Consider the following 18,809-nt stretch of genomic DNA (forward strand, 5'->3'; position numbering starts at 1 on the left):
TAGCTGTCAAAAAATCTTTCTTCGTATGAAAGTATCTTTTCTTTCTCTCTTTGCCGCTAGGATTACAGGTCTGGTCGGAAAATCTGCTAACTGGAGTTCCAGGTCTCGAGTTTCTATTTTTCTCCAAATTAGAAGCTAAAGTCGTTCCCGTTCTATAATTTGCTATATACGATATGCAAATTTAGTTTCTGGATAAATCGACGGTCAATTTGCTATTAACTCGTCAATTGTCCTCTCTCTCTCTCTCTCTCTCTCTCTCTCTGTTTCATCCGTCCGACTATCGCTCGCAATCTGCACTCATACCGTTTGCCTCTCATCTCGTTTACATTCGCTGGCGTTCTATTTCTCTCTAACCCTTTGACACGAACTCGCTGCCTCTCGCATACCGTTACCGACATATCGAATGCGATTCCAGCGTGAGTGAGCTATTGTCCGTACTAAATCGTTCCAATGGATTCACCGGCTTTATAAGTATCGAGGGTAACGTTACAAAGCACGGATCGGTGTCCTTTTGGGCGTACGGTTATGTACGCGTGGCACGAATGCATCGTATACGCGGTGCAATTGCATTTCTCGTAGGACGTTGTATCGGTATGCGTGTGCGCTCGCCTGTTGTGCACGTTGCTGCACGTTGCACACACGAGACGCCTCGCGTCGCTGTCGTATTTTCTGGGTCACGCTCTCCATTATCAAAGAATTCGGAACTTTCCCAGGTATACGAAGAACGAACGTAAATTCGTTTTTCAGCGAACGAAGAATTTCGCTCTCGACGTTTCGTGCGAGCAATTAAAAAGTCTTATATACGTTACGCACAAGGTCGCTGTTAACGAGAAAGGGCGAAGTAGGTGATGATAAATCGGAGAACGAGCGTTTTCCCATAGTTTCGATGGAAAATGCGAAGAATCGTGGCACAGAAACGATGCCGACAGCTTATAGAGACATACATCGTTGGTTATCCGCGTAACTCTTCGATATTTGCCGTGTTCTTAAACGCGATCACGCCTCTTGTCGGTCAAGAATACCGAACTACTTCGGATACCGCGTACTTTTAGTTACATAAATGAACGAATTAGAACGAATTATACGCGATACGAAGTATAAGCGATACTCCAAGAGCGTCTGTTTTTATTAATACGCTCGCGCATTTCATTTTTCCAACGCTACGCTTTTTACGTAACTCGAAGTCGTAAATCCCGAGTTTACCAAATTCCACTGCGATACTTTCGCAATTATACCGCGTTACTCTTGGTCTTTGTCGTCTTACGCGACGAATGATTTTATACGATTCCTCGAACGACCAATTTCTCGGATTCTTAAATTAGAAAACACTGATCGACGAACGGATACGCATCGTATACGTGTATCGTGGATCTTGGGAGATCCCGATCTGGCGACCGTTGCGAGGTGAGGTCTCTTTTATACAGAGTCGCGCGTGACTTACGTTAGTCGCAAGTGGTAAAGAGACCTAAACCCTGATGCGATGGCACATTTATGGTCCCGGCTATCGGCGATACGATGCGTTCACCTTGACACGCGCATCTCCTTTATAGAGGTCCGAGAAAAGAACATCCTCCTAATATCGTCCAGCCGTAATACGTATTTCGAAAGAGAAAAAGAAAATATTTTGAACTATACAGACGTTGCGTCAACGTGTTTTATCATAACCGTGATACAAAATGCGTTCTCCTCGCAATTACATGTTTCGCTTAAAACCAACGGCATACCGGATTTGTTTATTTAAAAGATGTTCTACGCGTTTCAGATTATCTTATCTAGATGTTTTTGTAGATTAGTGACTATGTACGTAAGTGACAGAATAATCGGGAGCTACACGGAAACAAGTTCCAAATATAGAACGCGTTCTTATTCGACTCTTGGATTTCAAGCACGATGTAATTTCAAAAGAAATATACGTAATACCGAACGCGGAAATAGTTTCATTTCGCGCGTGTGTATTTATAGTTTACGCATTAGAGCGATATTAATACGTAATATGTAACGACTTTTTAAACGATAATATCGTTAACGTTTACGACGATTAAAGTACAAAGTACGTGAAATAAATAGGAAAAGAATTACGCGAATATTCAACCAATATAGGTTCGCGTAAACAGTTAACAGGTCGTAAATCTCGATTTTCTCAAAAACGAGTATCCATTGAAAATGTTTCGTTTTACGATTTCGTGGCATTTGATTTCTTTTTTCCTCTTTGCACCAGTTACGCGATACCTTGTACAGTTTCGATAGTTGCGATACACGCTGCGTTGTTGAAAAAACCGTAGTGAAAATACGTGTGTACTTAAAATCAACCAAACATGGGTACGTATTCTTTGCTTTTTCTCTATCGATACTTTCTTCGCCTTCTTTTTTCTATATTTGTACAAATACACTTTGACGTGATTGCGAGGATCGTATAGAACCAAGTCGTTTCAGACACGATTGCGCGTAATTTTGTAATTAAATTACAACCTAACCTAATCCTAACATCCCTCCAGAAACGAGCGAATATTCGAATACTTTTATCATCGTTGAAATAAAACGACTAAATCGCGTAAAGATCTTGTACGTCGTTGAGGCCATCGAACGAGTATACACGTATGTATTTTGCTTCGTTGTTTAAGCATACTCCAAACTTTTATCGCGATTTATATCTGCCTTCGTAAAGAAGAGGTCACGAAAAGAAGGAGGGAGAGATTGTCGATATAACTTAGCCCCGAACGTCCTGAAACTGATTGCGAAGGGCGCGCACTTCCCATGGGGATAATGTGGTTTATAGACGGGCAAGAGAACGAACGAAATACAGAATACAAAGCCCTACCTGTCTTGTCCATCTTTCGTCTCTCTTATCATCCATCATAAACATAACGCGAACGACCAACTCGCTTTTTTCTTAAACAAACATATACCTTTCGATAAGCTCGATAGATATTTCAATTAAACAAAAGTTGCGTCACTCTCGCGCGTTAGATAGTCGAAACGAAGTGCTTTCGAATTATGGAATTTTTAACGTTGTGACAAATTTGAGAAAGGAAATTTCACGATTATACTTCGATCTTTTAACGAATAAACTTTATGAAGAGAAAAGGGAAGCATGTATTTTCGACGCGATCAAAAATCTCCACTCGTCTCGTTTCGTTGCTTCTTTTATTTACGTACGTGGTATTGCCGTTACGATCGTTGGTATCGGCGACGTTTCTTCGAACGTTTTGCCCTTTAAATTTAGACATGTACACGTACTTTATCTCGTTGTTAATCTGATATTCGGTTACGTCGATAATTTCCACTCTACATATTTATTCGAAAACAGCTGGTAATTTTGCGATTCGGTTCTTTCGCTAGGTATACGGATGTGTACATACTGTAATCTCGTGGTACACATGTTCGCATTATCGATCTTGCCAACGTTAACCTGCGGCCGCTCTTAAAGCACTGTCAACTACGCGACTCTTTACACGCATAATAACAGGCGAATTTTTCTAAACTCGTGTTTTAATTTGTTAATTTTACCCTGTATTTGCGAACCATCGACGACTCCTAACTATTTACAAACTGTCATTTTCTACGAAAGAAAAGTCGAAAATTGCCAAACAGATTCCTTCGACGAAGAGGTAGTTATCGCGAAAGCGTCGCGCGACGCGTAACTTGCATTTTATATGAAATCTCGCTGATTTGCATCGTTGATGTCGATATGACATTCGACGCCTGAAATTCAATTTCGATCATTATTATTACTATCATAATGTTAAACAAACATTCTATTACCTGCCTAGAATAAAACGCGTCTAAATGTGGTATTATCGCGAAACTCCTCGTTCAACTATCGTTAACAAGATTTGGCTATTCGGCCGAATGCAACGCAGTTTTGCGTTCGTTTAAGCGACTTTGCCCGAACAAGCTTACGTCGCAGTTCAAGTAATGCATCCCAGATGTGCAAGCTCGTACATAACAGTCTCGTTTATTAATTAAAGCCAACATCAAAGTGATTTCATTATGAACGCGCGGAATAATAGAGGCTAAATTAATTACCTACTTTCCTTACTGTCCTATCTATTCCATATATTTTCTTTATACATAATTACTCGTTATATAACAGATTTATTTTCTACGTTTGGTTACGTAATCGATTCGATGCGATAGATTCGGTTTATTTGTATCGTTTACGCGTCCTACGCATCGTTTAATCGAAAAAAAATCGAAGCTAGGCAAATCAAACGGACTTTCAAACTAAAAAGGCAAACTAAAGAGATGGATTAAAATATGTTTCTTCTTGGCCCTAGAATTTGCATCCAAGTGCGCGTATAATCGGTCGTTCGATGATTTTAAAATAGAAATACTACGAATACGAAGACCGTGCAGAAGTTGAAGCGTAAGTGCGTAACGCACACGTACACACATACGCGATAAATTACTCGCACATATACTCGTGATAAGATGTCATTTTGTTTTCAACGAAGAAAATTTATTCCAAGAAACATCGAAAAATATTAAAACGACGATCGTATTGATACGATGCATCGTATGAATAACGTAATAAGTAGATAAGATTATAAATAAGGAAAGTAAGGAAATTTTGTCAATCTCTACAGAAAATCTAATGCGCAAGGAATGCTCGTCGAGAAAGAGAGAAAGTATATCAAGCGTGCAGGTGATATCTTTATTGATTTTTCACACCCATATATTAACGCGCGAGTGGTTAAACGAATCGTTTTTGTCAGAACCTCGCGCTTTGGACGTTATATGGGACGTTACACGTTCTTTTGCGCGTTAAACAAGCGATATAAATTGCGTCGATATCCGCTATAGTTCAAAAATCTTGGAACAATTATTATATTTTCTACCTAACCGTAACAAATTACATTAGGTTTTACGCGAAGATGTGAAATAACATAAATGTAAATTTCATAATCTACGTATCGCGATGTTAGTAATAAAAGGTGTCCTGAGACTTTTGAACAGAAAAGAGCTTTGTATGTAAATATCTGTCAAATTCGTTCGAGAATGATCTCGTTTGCTCGTTTAGATGGTTTCGGGCGCTTTACCAATGTCCTGTAATCCCGAGCTATCGAATCCTAAACTCGTTCGTTCGTGATATTCCAGCAAAATAGGCGACACGTCCTTCGCTTCGGTTTCAACGACGGCATAGACCCGCGAAATCGCGGCGGAAATTTTCCAAGTTACAAAAGTACCAAGAAGTTTGGAAATTCCACGAGTGGGCGCGTTCTGAATCAGACGCTTTTTCCACGATGAGACGTTCTCAGCGTGTAATAGTCGCACGCTCCTTTTCGTTTGTTTTCTTTGCAATTCTTGAGCTCTTTGGAACAATCGCGGGTTTCTTCTAGTTTCTCGTGCTACTTCGCAATTTGAGTAATTCTTCTCTCGAAAGGAGCCATATTTCACCGACAGAGCCATGTTTCTAGAATATATTTCAGAGCAAACGAAGTAAAACGTAGTTTCGTTTTAAAGATAAAACGTTCGTGGTAAATTCGATCGATTTTCACGATTTTCCGTGTTTCTACGTACGTGGATGCGACATAAACGGATAAAAGGATAGACTGTACTGTGAAGTTAGTGCCTATATCGTATAAGACGGAGGATGGTAAAATGTACTTTCAACTTTGAAAACAACAACGAAAATTACTTTGCGCGTTCGTTACCTGCCGTAATTCGCAACACGCTCCACGATTCGATGCGAATAAAATAACTGCCGAGCGACATAGGACTCGCGTTCGACTAGACATCCGTCCATTTTGTCGAATGCTTCGATGAAATATGCAAAATTCTGCGAGCGAAGTTGGACGTGACATTGTCGAGTGTTGCGATGTCACTAAAAGGGATTGATCGCTATTAGCAACGTATAGACGCACGTCCAAACTTCTTTCCATTGTAATCTCTGCCAGTTTCGTTGCGGCGGTCTAAACTCTAAACTCTAAACTCCAATCGTCGAAAATTGTAGGTCCGGTGGTATTGATTTCTGTCGTGTCACGCGCGTTTCGTGAACCGAAAATGCATTAAAATATTTAATAATTTAGACGTTACGATGTTACATGTTTTAACGTTGGCGTATTACTACAAAATTAAACATTTCTCGTTTAATTATTAATTTCGATATTTTGCCTCTCTAATACGATCTGAAATATACATATTACATTACGTAAGCATACGTATAAATATAAACATAATTACTAATAATATAACTATTTGTACAAAAAATAGTTTAGGTAATGAATTTAGCGGACAAAATGCGCGTAGTTTACACTTTACACCGTCGGAAAGCATAATCGATATTTCACGTACTAACGTGTTTCTTTCGCGTTTTTTCACGAGGCTTTGCGATTTAAAAACAATCTTCCACTTTGTCTAGCATTACCGTACAAAACTATTTCCTTTGTTATCGTTTATCAGAAACGATTGAAAGAAAATACAGAGCATAGTAACTATATACAAATTGCACCTTTTTCTAGTCGAAACATTTAAATTTTTACAGTATTTCGTAAATTCTCTCTACAAGTCGAATACAATTTTTATCACCTTGCGAAAAAATAAAAGTTCAACCGCAACTATTTATAAGATTAGATTATTTATAAGAGGAGATGTTAAATGACTTTACGAACGTACTCGAATTAATCGTTCGCGAAGAGACGACGAGGGACAACGGAGGTATCCTTTCTTTCCTATCTTAGTTTATCTCGTCCTCTACTTTAATTTTAATCTTGTCGCGTTTCGTTGCGAAAGAGAAAATATGCTATGTCGTTTAAAATCGTAATTTACGCGTTTGACAAACTAATTTTACTAATTGACAATAGTTCGTAGTAAAGTAAGGGGTAAATATAGACGAGCTACGTAGGTATATCGCGACTGCGCGAGTACCTTGTTCGTCAAATATGCCTGCTGCAGAACAGCGGAGAAAAACGGCAAACTCCGGTTAATAACATAAATACGTACAGGGTTAATTTACGCGCAAAAATTTTCTCCCTTCGTGGAAACTATTTCCGTCGTTTACCGATGCATCAGTTTGGTGCACGAGACAGTTTATTAATTACGGCATAGTGACCTCGATTGTTTCTCCTTTAATTATTACAAAGTTACCGCGTATAAAACGATGCTTCGCCAACGAAGTTTCAGGAAAATTATTCGCGGTTGCGTTAAATACCTACGAAAGGAAAGGAGCATCGGGCTTACGTTTCACCGCCGGATCAAAGCGATACAGCGATCGCTTGCGTCTTACGTAACGAGCAAATCGAAACGCTTGGGGTCAGAGTCGGTCCTTAATTGGAACTACATAGGTCCAATCATGGTGCCTATTCCTTTCGAAAAATATGTCTTCCTGCCCTTTGACGAGATATATATAGAGATAATGAAGTAACATTTCCTTTCCAGATCGCTGTTTTATTACGACTAATTTTGGCATTTATATCGTTAGACTCGTCGTCGTCTTTATTCTTTGGTCCCGCGTATTCCGTAAACAAGTAATTTACAAGATCAAAATATTTGCCGACTGGCGAATTTTATCACTGATACTGATAATTTAGTTGAAAAAATGACGGATGCCTATCTACGTTTTGCACGAAAATCTAATTCTCGTGAATCGATCTTGCCTTTGTTAACGGAGATCGAGCAGTACGCTCTGCGTAAGATCAGCGGCTCTCGTAACATTTGCGAATAGCAGCGTATGTCCTACCCTTGGCCATTTGCGACGTCTCCACGCCTCTGCGAATCGCTTGGATTTGCCTGGCATGTGCCAAATTCCAAGTTAACTATAGCGATGCGCGGTTTTTTCGCGAACGTTGCTGCCGGAATTAATTTTGGACAACCGACGAACGCGAACAACGAACCGATGGGCGATCGAACGTGCGTTTAGTTCCGAACGGTGAACTACGAACGTCGCTGTCCATTTGCCGGGCTATTTGTACGCCCAACTATTTGTTTGAGCGATCGAACGATCGACTCGGACCGACTGTTGTCGAAAGACCATTCCGTATGTGTTGTTGCAAGACTGGCTCGATCGAACGTTGACGCAAGCGTTCCGTCCTTCGACGAAAACGTTTGTTTATCGAGTCAAGCGCTATCGACGCCAGCCTGTCGACGCTGTCTTCCAGGCCCAAGGAGGACAATAGCGAGGTACAAGCTCGACTCTGTTAACCGCAACCTTGCAACTTTGCCGCTTTAAAAATATCCTAGTTAAGGACTCTCTGGCATCCCGCATAGCGGCAAAGTTGGTGAACACGAGCGACAGCGTCTTCGGAGAGATGGCCCAACCGATCGACTTTGCTTAATTTTTTCAAGCGAAATTAGAACTGCTCCTCGGCTTCGCGAGTTCGGTCGAGGAACAGGACCGTTGCGGTCGTGCGAAGCAAATCGTCGCGCCACTTGTAACCACGAAACGATACAAAATTCAGCGAAAATCGACGAATTTCTTCCCCGCGTCGCGTGTCGCGCACAACCTGCCGTTTCCATCGGTCGGTTTGTCCATCGTCATCGCGCGCGTGTAACGTTCAAAGCGAGGAAAATATTGGTAAAACTATAAAGGTTTTAGTGACTGACTCTCACCGAATAAAGTTGAGGAGCGTAGCAGTGAGATAGATACGGGGATGGTCGTTTTTTTGTTCCTCTGCGAGCGAAATAGGAGCAAAGGTCGCGCGCGATTCGCGGCCGCCGAATCCCTTTTGCTTTATACGTCTTTAGCGTTTCTTTCGTTCCGTTCAAGGTTATACGGGGCTGCCAAAACGGTACGTCGCGTATTCCCTAAACCATCATCCCTCGTTCCCCCTTTGGGTGTTTATTCCACTTTCTCTGGCAGCGTGCATACGTCTTTAGCCCGTGGAAGATCTTTCGCGACGAGGACTTTTCCTTAGATATAACTACCGACTCTGCGAATCGTGGTACGTACCTGGTTTTTAATCGATTCTTCGGAAATACCAAATTTATCGTACCTTCGACTACCGAAGACGAGCAACACTTCCTTATAAGTCTTTGCAACAAAAACGCGGAACTGGCAGCCAAACGAGCAACGACACAATGCTGGAAAACAATGCAAGGGGGCAATGACTATTGGGCAGAGCGCCAATCGAGTTTGGCAGATGTTAGAAGAATCCACCAAGTTTTTCCTTCGTATTTTCGCCCATGTGTCTCTACCAGATGATGGAATTTAGATTAGTAGCTGTTCGTGAAGGATAGGACGAGGATATTATTTTTCTTCGATGTAGCGATACGGTCAAAACGACGACAAAATGGTTTGCAACTGGTCGATTCTCTGATATCGATAATATAATATTAATATAATATTCTGATAATACGTAGGATTCGGCAAGAATGATTAAAACTTGAGATCGGTGTGCGCTTAACGTTAACGTAGGACTTAATCTGTCCGAGAAGGGAGGAGACAGTGACAGTCGTAAGAAATCTAAATGTATAAGAAACGCGTGTGTCGGAACTGAGAATCGGCAAATTGCCAGGACTGTGATCGAACGTGGATGCACGTTTCTTGTCGGCAGAATCGTATTACCGTCTCAAACTTGATTAATAGCCCGTCGCGGCATACTGCCGATAACGTCGAGAAAAGGATGGCATAGTTAACATCGTGGTCACGTACGTACCTGTTTGCATAGCAAAATAATACCGTGTTACCACAAACTACTTGCGCGCCGCGGAGCTCGCTACGCGAATTCCCGTTACGCTTTTTCATTTTCTTGCTTCGCCTTGCTGCCTGCCAGCTTGTCCAACCGGCTGTTTGTTTCCATCTTCGTCCTCGTTTCCGTTTCTTTTCCTCTTCCTATTAGGAACTACGAGTCAGGAAATTTGTTCCACTTTGAGGAGTATATCAACACGCGTCGCGGAACGAGTCGAGAATAACGCAGAAATCCCAACTGATTCTAATAACTGAAAGCGATTTGTCTTACCGCGTTGAAAGCGATTCTACGTCGATTCGAACAGCTCGAGGGACGTTAAAATGCCAGCGTAGATAAGTTGATCGATCAGAGGCGACGAATAATCCTGGAACGTAAAAAAGGAGCGTTGTTTGCAGAGCGAAGGGTAGAGCGAGGGTTTAATATGAAATCCTTCTTCGCGCGAATTAAAGGAAAGCTGGTTTGCCGACGCACGGTTTAAAAAAGAATTGGGTCGATCGTTTTATCCTTTTCATATCTCTGTGAAAATAGATTATAAATACTTTCGCATTATCGGACCGTAGCTGTGTACGTATGTCGTTAGAAAATTAAAATATCAATGAACGTTTAATAAATTCCAGCAAATCGGATTATCAAGAACGTTTATTCACGCCCGACACTGCGTTATTCGTCGCGTATACGCCACGCGAAATTTATTGCCAGTGCGGTTAACGTATTTTTATGGAAGTAAAATATTTTTGCGCGTTCCTGAAAGCTCGTTCTTTGATGGTACGAAGATAGAAACAGGGCTCGACAAAGGTTAATAAGAGCGCATTTAGTTGGAGTTGCTCGGCTATATAGAATTTGTCAGTGCTTGTCCGCGACCGTTCCAGCGAATACGACGTCGTAGTTCTGCTTTCGCTTTATTCCTTCGGATGGAAATAATCGATCGATTGGTATCTTTTGTCGGGACAAAAGTTTTGCGAATCGGAGAAGAAGCTGACTCCATAAAATGGTATAAACGTTGGATTCGTTCGAAACTCGCCGAACCGAAGAAATTGGTATAGCGGTAATCTCGTCCAAACTGCCAATTCTACGATCGTTCGATCGATCGAGGATTAAAAGAGAACAGGAAATCGAAACATCTCCGATAAGATCGATGCGCTTGTACCGCTGAAATTTCGATTATTCCGATCATAGAGATCGAATAGAACCAACTTATTACGTAATAAATCACGAGCTTCGGATCCTGGCAAGTTTTTTCTTTTTAAATTAATCAAACGTCCGTTTCCGCGACGTTCAAACTTTCTGAGAACGTTGCCGTGGATTTATCGGGTATTAAATTTAGCGCCGAGTCGAGAATTCCGCGATAAATTGGCCGGTTCACGGCGATCTTGTTTGGTATCCGTAAAGTGGCCTAAAGGACGAGACAAGCCGGTTAGACCAGATGAGAATTTTTTAAAAAGCGTTCCAGTTTCCGCGCGATATTTATTGCGATATAAAGCACGCGAGTTTCGGGGCGAAATCGAGCAGCGACTTTAGTCTCGAACCGAGTATGTGCTTCTTACGCTACTGTAACTTTCGCCCTCACCCCGACCAGTTCGCCTTTCTTTTTTCTTCTCCTCGGGTTATTCTCTTTCGCTAAGACTTTGCTCTTGGCCAGAAGCGTCGTAGTGCTTCGGCCTCGACGCGTTTCCCAACCGATCTTACATCGTCTATCGCAAAAATTTTCCTCGCCAAAAGGAACATACCACTTTTCAACGAGATCTTGATTTATGTTAAAATTACGGAACTTCGGATAGAGTCGTTTTCGCTCGTGTACCACGTATTTCGTTCGGAAAGCTTCGCGGATTACCCTGCATTTCGCTAGTTTGATAATACTCTTAAATCGACTATACAATTTACTCCGTTCAAAGTATGTACAACAGTTGGAAACTTGGTTAAGCTACCCGGCCGGCGAGGACGACAGACTTTTACGAAACTCGGATTGATAAATTTACAAGTATACTTGGAAACGAAGAAAATGCATCGATTCGGATGATTTTTACTTTGACCGAAAATATTCATTTTCAAACGACTTACGACGTTTCTTAAGTAATGATAAAATTTGGAAATTTTCATTCGTCCAAGATAACGGTCCGATAAAGATACGTAAAGCTTACGAAAAAGATAACGAAATTACGATCGTTCAGCCAACGGTGAAAAGGAAAAGACGATCTTCGATCGGCTGGCAAAGGGAACCGAAGCGTTCTTCGCATCGTATTAATTTTAAAATTCTTGCGAAAACCCGGTTCCTCCTCCCGGTTCTTATATAAAAAAAGGATATTTAAAAATGCGCTTGTTCGTCGGTTAGACAAGAATTTAAAACATTAGCGAGAAGAATACTTCGCTTAACTTAATACGTAATCTACGCGGTCCGACAGAAAGCGACCAAGGAGACGGTGCTGGCGGAATACAAAGTCAATTTCGTTAACGTTAACCGTGGCAGAATGTCAAGTTACAATTACGAACAAGATTACGACGCGCATTGGTTCCCGTGCACCTTCGGCGCATCTTGTACGCAATTTCGTTCGTTGTTTCCACGCGTAGAAATCTTTCTTGCCAAGTTCCGTTTTCAAGAAACCTGGTTATAGATGTGAGAGAATTCGTAAAATTTACTTTTTACGTGTGTATACGTAATAACGATACTATGAACGCTTTCAAGTCGATGTTAGTTGTAGCCTTTTTTTTATTTTATATGAAAGCGATTATGTCGAGACGAATTTAACGTATTCTACGTGTTCTTATATTCTAGACGTGTGCGTGTAATTAGTTAATAAACGATGTAAAAAGGAAATAACGTCACAATTATAAATTTGCGAGCCTGATAGAGGGAAAGGAGGGTTGAAATTACAGACAGATTGCCTGAATATACGCAAGATGTCGGATATACAGGAAAATTCGCATAGCGCATTTACTCGAGGGGAAAAGAAACGACAGAGAGGAAAGTTGTACGTTTGGTAAGCTCCAACTTCGCGTAAGGCCTTAGTTTTATCAAGTTAGGTGCATCGCCGCGCACAGAAAATGCAATTGCATCTCTCTTTTAAAATGGGATTATACAATTTTCATCTTGTTAAGCTGCTGAACTTTTTCTTCCGTTTCTCTCCTCTGTCCTGAATTGTTAAAAAAATCTGCGAAAAAGTCACAGATACGTATACGTATATATAGTATCTAAAATGGGTCTGAGTAAGGACAAGTAAGGATGCTTTATTTGTTAACAAGTTGGTATAGTTTGTGTATTTAATGACGATGAATATAACGATAAAGCGTGATAGATTATTCAGTGATAGACAATGTCAACGTGTTCGTTGAGCTTAGCGGCTTTATACACCCGACCTCTCGACGCGTGCTCTTAGTATCTTCAAAAAGGACTGCCTCGACCTTAGATCGTTTCTTGGTCTTCTCGGGGAGACGAACCGCGCTACGCTCGGATCACGCCACCGTATGATCACGTATGCCGCGTTCTTTTGAAACAACGGACCGAAATCCGAAATTTCTGAAAGTCGCTGCTTGGCGACAACTACGCGCTCGTCGATACATCGTATGCCCCTCGTCGGGCAAATAAGACGATCCCCCTGCGAGATCGTAGGATCGCGAGCGACGGCCAGAAACGCGACCCATACTAGAACCTCGCAGCGTAACAAACCTCCCTCTTTTTTGATACTACATATATGTATATCGCAATGCTCTACGTTTAAATTTTTAATTGGAAATATATCACGAATCGATGATTTATCGACCTTATACTTGTCGTTGCGCTTTGATGTTGCAAAAAGAAAGGGGCTTAGCTATTCCACTCGCGTGCCTAATAAATCCTGTAAAGTGGCAAAGTTTCGACTTTGACACAGAATAAAATTGACGTATTACGCGTATCGGGAAATAATTGAGAGGGAAAACGCCTCGTAAGAAAAAATTATTCAAAGAGCAGCGCGTATCGAACGGTATCGTTTCTACTTCGTACATTGTTCGATCGATTCGATAAATTTTCGGGCTCCCGAAGCAAAACTGTTTCGACATATTCTTGTTATTAAATTCTAGCATTTTCATGTCGAAATTATAAATTGACTGAAATTTTTGAAGCGAATGCGATATCGTGTCAGCCAATCGAGCTGTAATTCTGTCAAATACGTCGCGCTAATGTATGTAATTGCTTTTTAGTGTAGAATTCGATTCATATAGCCATTTATTTCGTTATTTTACGTATCTACCGTCGTGGCGAGGGAAATATTTACACCATCGGTTTTATATTTTCAACGTAACAGGAGAAAGAAAAAGAAATAATCTCTTTTAATACCTGTGAAACATCTTGCACGTGTGTTTAGGCAATTTGTCCGACACCGTACTTGACATTGTACAAGAGACGATGTAATATTCTGTCTTCTGTCTGTTATAAATTGCGCTTTAAATATCCTTCGAGCATCGATCAGAGGCAGCCTACCTTCTACCAAAGTTGGAATTTAAAGCAACGACGTATACGGCAAGAATTTATGTAGACCTGTAGGTTATCCGATGGAAATCGGATAAAAATGTACGGAATAATTTCACTGTTAGCCCTAGTTCTTTCGTTCAAAAAATATTCATGCTTACTTGCATTCAACGACTATATCCATAATAAACGTTGAGAAAAAAGCTTTTCTTTTAGCCGCGTTTCGCGTAATGCTTTTCAGAATCGTTTCTATCGTAACGGAGAATAGCCATATTTTATTCCTCTCTTTCTTTCCCTTATTCTGATATTCGCATGCACTCTTTTTTATGTTATTAGCGACTATTAGCATTAGACGTATTAGACGTTGTAACGTACTCGAAGAATCGAACAAATTCAACGAGAATTCGGTAAAATATCGCGCGATGCGCGTTCAACGTTACCGTTATATGCGTATCGTGTTCCACCAGCATATTTCGGACATCTCGTTGCGATATGCCTGGCAAAGGCTCGAATATCGAACGTATTCTAGATACGTAATTGGATTTCTTTCGCTGACAAGAAACGCGAACGAATCAAACTTTGACGTAATTTATTTTGACGCCGATTAAAATGATTTTTTCGGCAAAAGTACGTACCTTTGACGGTAACGTTATCGTCGGCGATATAATAGCAAGTCTGAATTTTTCCAGATTGTATTTCTTGTTGTTGGTTGTTGTCTCGGTTGTGGATTTCGGAAACCTTCTAAAATAGAATTCGTAAATGGAGCTATAAAATTTTGGAACGCAAGGTATATGTATAGGTATATATGTAAAATCCCTAGAGTCCTTGCAGGATAGGGATTCTTTTTTTGTACGGGTAGCACGACAGGCTGTGTTTAACGGAGAGACCGATCTTCCTTTGTTGCACGGACGACCAGTGAAGAAGCACGTGTTCCCCAGACGGACGGACAGAGAGTTACATTAGAGAGACAGACAAGGTTATAGAATAATTGTTTAAGATTGCAAAGACTGAAGAAGAAAGATCGGTAGCTCAGGACGTTGAAAATCGATTCTCGATTTTCAGGTAAACATTGCACCAAAGACTTATAATTTCCCGTTTAGATAATCATCGTTATTGATTGTTCTGGACGCATATTAATCGTTGTTCACTTTTGTATTTTATCCAATCATTTCATAATAAAAACCTCGATTTTCAGACTTCAGAATCGATCCCTGGATTACCCCATTATTGAACATTATATATATATGTTTCAGCCTTTTAAGCGCCAACTAATTTTACAGTTACGAGTATTTCGCTTCCTTTGACGCCTCGATGCGTCGCGACGCAACGAAAAACGAAGAAAAAGGATCGAAATATCTTCTTCTATTCTTTCGAGTATCGTATCGCGGTATCTACGATAGTATTTACGATACTACGAATTACCGCTCTCTTTACTTTTACCGAATCTTTTAACGCTAGTACGCTTTTGCTACCAACGAAAATTCGTTGGTTCGTTTTTTGAATAAACTTCAAAGCTCGTAGTACGGCACAAGCTTCGGCAGCGAAAACTGCAGGAAGATCGATCGGCTTTGAACGATAATTCCGAATCTCGTCGGTCGATAAGCGATCGTTTATAGGTACACGATGCGCGTTTATGCAAATTTATATCTTTACGAGCACGACCGAAGAAATGAAATATAAACGAAAAGTTTCATTTCCTAAATATTACAACGGGTATTTTACCGTGGAAATTTTGTGCGTTTTTGTTTTACGATTTTCCTTTTTGCACGCTCAAATTTGATATCGGAATTTGAGAAGAACGCGAAACAACAGGGTTTTGGAGATGCTACGTATATCTATGCGCAACGATTAGCTCTTCTTAAAGACCATTTGCATAAGAAATTTGTACTTTTCATAGTAGAAACGCAAACAGGCTTCTCGTGCTTTCTGATAGAATGCAAATCGATTCGCAAGTGCCGTAACTATCCTGTTGGTCTAAGTAGTTTAAAATACTTTCCTATTGCTTATATCTGCCATCGTGGACCATCTGTAAATGTTCCACTGCTCATAAATACTCTATTTTCTTCTCACCTTCAGCGGTAGCAGGTTGGTTCTGTTTAATATCGCGGTTCTTAGATCGCTGCGATAAATTCTCTTTGTTACCTAACTTTTGTGTCCTATTATCGTATATTATTTATAGACGTTAATGACCTTAAATTAAAGCGTATAAAACGATAAGCAATTTTAGTTAATATTACCGCTTTCTGTATCTTTATTAGAACTTATATCGGAACGAGATTACCTGTGTAATTCTTCAAATATAATACAGCCACTTTATTTGATTATTTTCGAAAAGGTGATTGCAAGTTGCGACACAGCTATATTGACAAGTTACTCCGTAAGCAATTAAGTTAAATCGGTTCTTTAATATCGTACGAGAAAGTTTCTTGGGGTCCCTTAATGGCGATTCTTTGATATCCTAGGGCTGAAAATGTACAAAATGTGCAAGGGTAATACGTATTTCGTGTTATTAAATTTGACGAACAAAATAAAACGTGGAAGAACAGTTTCCCGCATTTCTCAAAAACTAACGCTTTCGACGATATTGATTTTGATATTAGACGAATTTAATTCAGATCGAATCGACGCTAACTACATTCAGCGATAGCTAAGAAAACTCGTTCGAACGTCATCCAAATGATTCAAAACGGTTCAAATAATTATGAACGATACTCGCGCGATCTCTGTAACGCACCGGATATCTATTTTCAAGATTCAGGAAGAAAATTTATATTCCGTAGGTTGTATCGTATTATTGATTGATTATTATCGTCGCTTTAATTCCCTCGCCAGTGCGCTTCTCTCCCCCTCTTTAATAAGCACTCTCTGTTGTTACTTCGACGGTCTACAACACAGAGAGCGTGCTATCGAGGAAAAAGTGGACGGTAGAAAAATTCCCTTCTCGTTTACTACAATTTCGCTGCTTTTACGAAGGTCTTATTAACCGATATCGTTTACTTACTAATAGCTATGGCTTTGAAACAAGACCAGTAAAATTATAACAGCTATTGTACGCTACAGCCTTTGATTCTGTTTCAGTTTCAGTTTCAAATAACTCTGTGGAATCGTTACTTTTACATTCTATATACTTTTCAGTCTTATTATCTGCGATAGAATTACGAAAGTGTGGCTAACAATTAAACACAATTAACGATTATAAAATTACCGCAAGTATTTTTAGGCTTTACCTTCATTTAATCGAACGCTTTTACATTTACAAAAGAATTCAATGATATGCGATTTAGTACGAATTATCGCAATCGCTTCTTTATGATGCGTGTATTCGTAAAAAAACATATTGTTTAACGCGCCTTCCCCGATCTTTTTTTAAAAACAAGAAAATCGAGAAAAGTTGCGGATTTATTTACAAGAGAAAGAATATCCGAGCGTTCATGGTATTGTACACTATATAACAGGTATATAATGCGATTTACAGCGTATTGTAGCAGGTGAAAGAGGAAGTTGTCAACGAGTAAAACGAAAGATGTGTACTAATCTCGTAAAAAATATGTCTGACGATATTCAAAGAAATTAATTTATACGACGAAGATGGTATTGCGTAACGCGAGATAAATTTTCTGTCTTTTTATTGCAGGTTACAAGTTCTCGTCAAAAGTGCACAAAGTATGGAGAAGAGACAGCGTTAATGTCGTCGGTATTAAATTCGAGAGGGTGAGTAAAATATTATTCAAATAACGCTTTGCTCCGCTAGCGAGAAAAAAGCGTCTACTCTATACATATGTATGTATTTAAAAAAGGTTTTTAAATACAGGATGGGACGGTTATCGTAGTACGAGCTGGCAAAAGATAAGTCGAAAATATACAATAACATTTTTTTCAAACGACGCCACGTTTCTGAGAAAATCGAGTTTGCAAATTTATCGGGTACTCTTTGTGTCGGCTAGGTACCGACCGACCATAAGTAAACGATCGGCAAAAGTATATGTACAAATATAGCAATAATATGTACGAACGTGATCGCTTTTTTATTATGAAAATGAATCTCCAGTTTTTTGTTATCGATATGACAACAGGAATAAATTAATACACATATATATGTATATATATGTGCATAATTTAAATAACATTATCATATTTTCATTGAAATACATTACAATTATGTACATTTTTTATATGACTGCCCTAAACTGTTCCTCGACGATATCTTTTTTAAGACGCGGTAAATCGATAAATTACCGATTTAGTCGCAAATATTTCATAGTGCTTACCTCTGTACTTTGCTGTACACGAAGAATTCTTTCTTTTAAGCGAACAACCTCGTACTCGTCTGTCTCCTTTAGCCCATATATTTGTCCGTTCTTCTTCTTTAGCTTCTACATTGTTTTTCCGTTTTAAAGAGTATTTACTCGTATTATTCCGATTTCTCTACGAATCACAGATTCCTGTTTTTTTCATCTCCTTGTTTTACTGCTTTTTTTTTCACGCAATAATGCACGTACATTGAACAGAGTGCCTTCAAACGTTTACGATATATTACTTAATTTCATCCTTCGTTTCTCTTGCTAAATTCTTAAATTACTTGGCTGAATTTCGTTCGATTCTTATAGAAACTGCTTTAATAATTTTTTCCATTTGTTTCTGTATACACGTAATATCGAAATCCGTACGAGTTGCTGGCCAAAAGTCTTTTAATTCAACCTACAAAGAATAGGTAGATTTTTTAAATTGGATAAATTGGATGG

The 18,809-nt window shown here is 39.7% G+C and overlaps 1 protein-coding gene across 4 annotated transcripts in view; it reads left to right on the plus strand.

Moving 5' to 3' along the window:
* Nucleotides 1-18,809, plus strand: part of LOC126914503 (1-phosphatidylinositol 4,5-bisphosphate phosphodiesterase epsilon-1-like) — a 127,835-nt gene that overhangs the window by 47,147 nt on the left and 61,879 nt on the right. For all 4 annotated transcript variants that reach the window (XM_050718536.1, XM_050718539.1, XM_050718538.1 and 1 more), the window contains one exon: nt 17,702-17,778. The gene's annotated coding sequence lies outside the window, so the exon portion shown is untranslated. The remainder of the gene's footprint in view (nt 1-17,701; nt 17,779-18,809) is intronic.

The sequence above is a fragment of the Bombus affinis genome, chromosome 3, assembly GCF_024516045.1.
Source record: "Bombus affinis isolate iyBomAffi1 chromosome 3, iyBomAffi1.2, whole genome shotgun sequence".
NCBI classification, from domain to species: Eukaryota; Metazoa; Arthropoda; class Insecta; order Hymenoptera; family Apidae; genus Bombus; species Bombus affinis.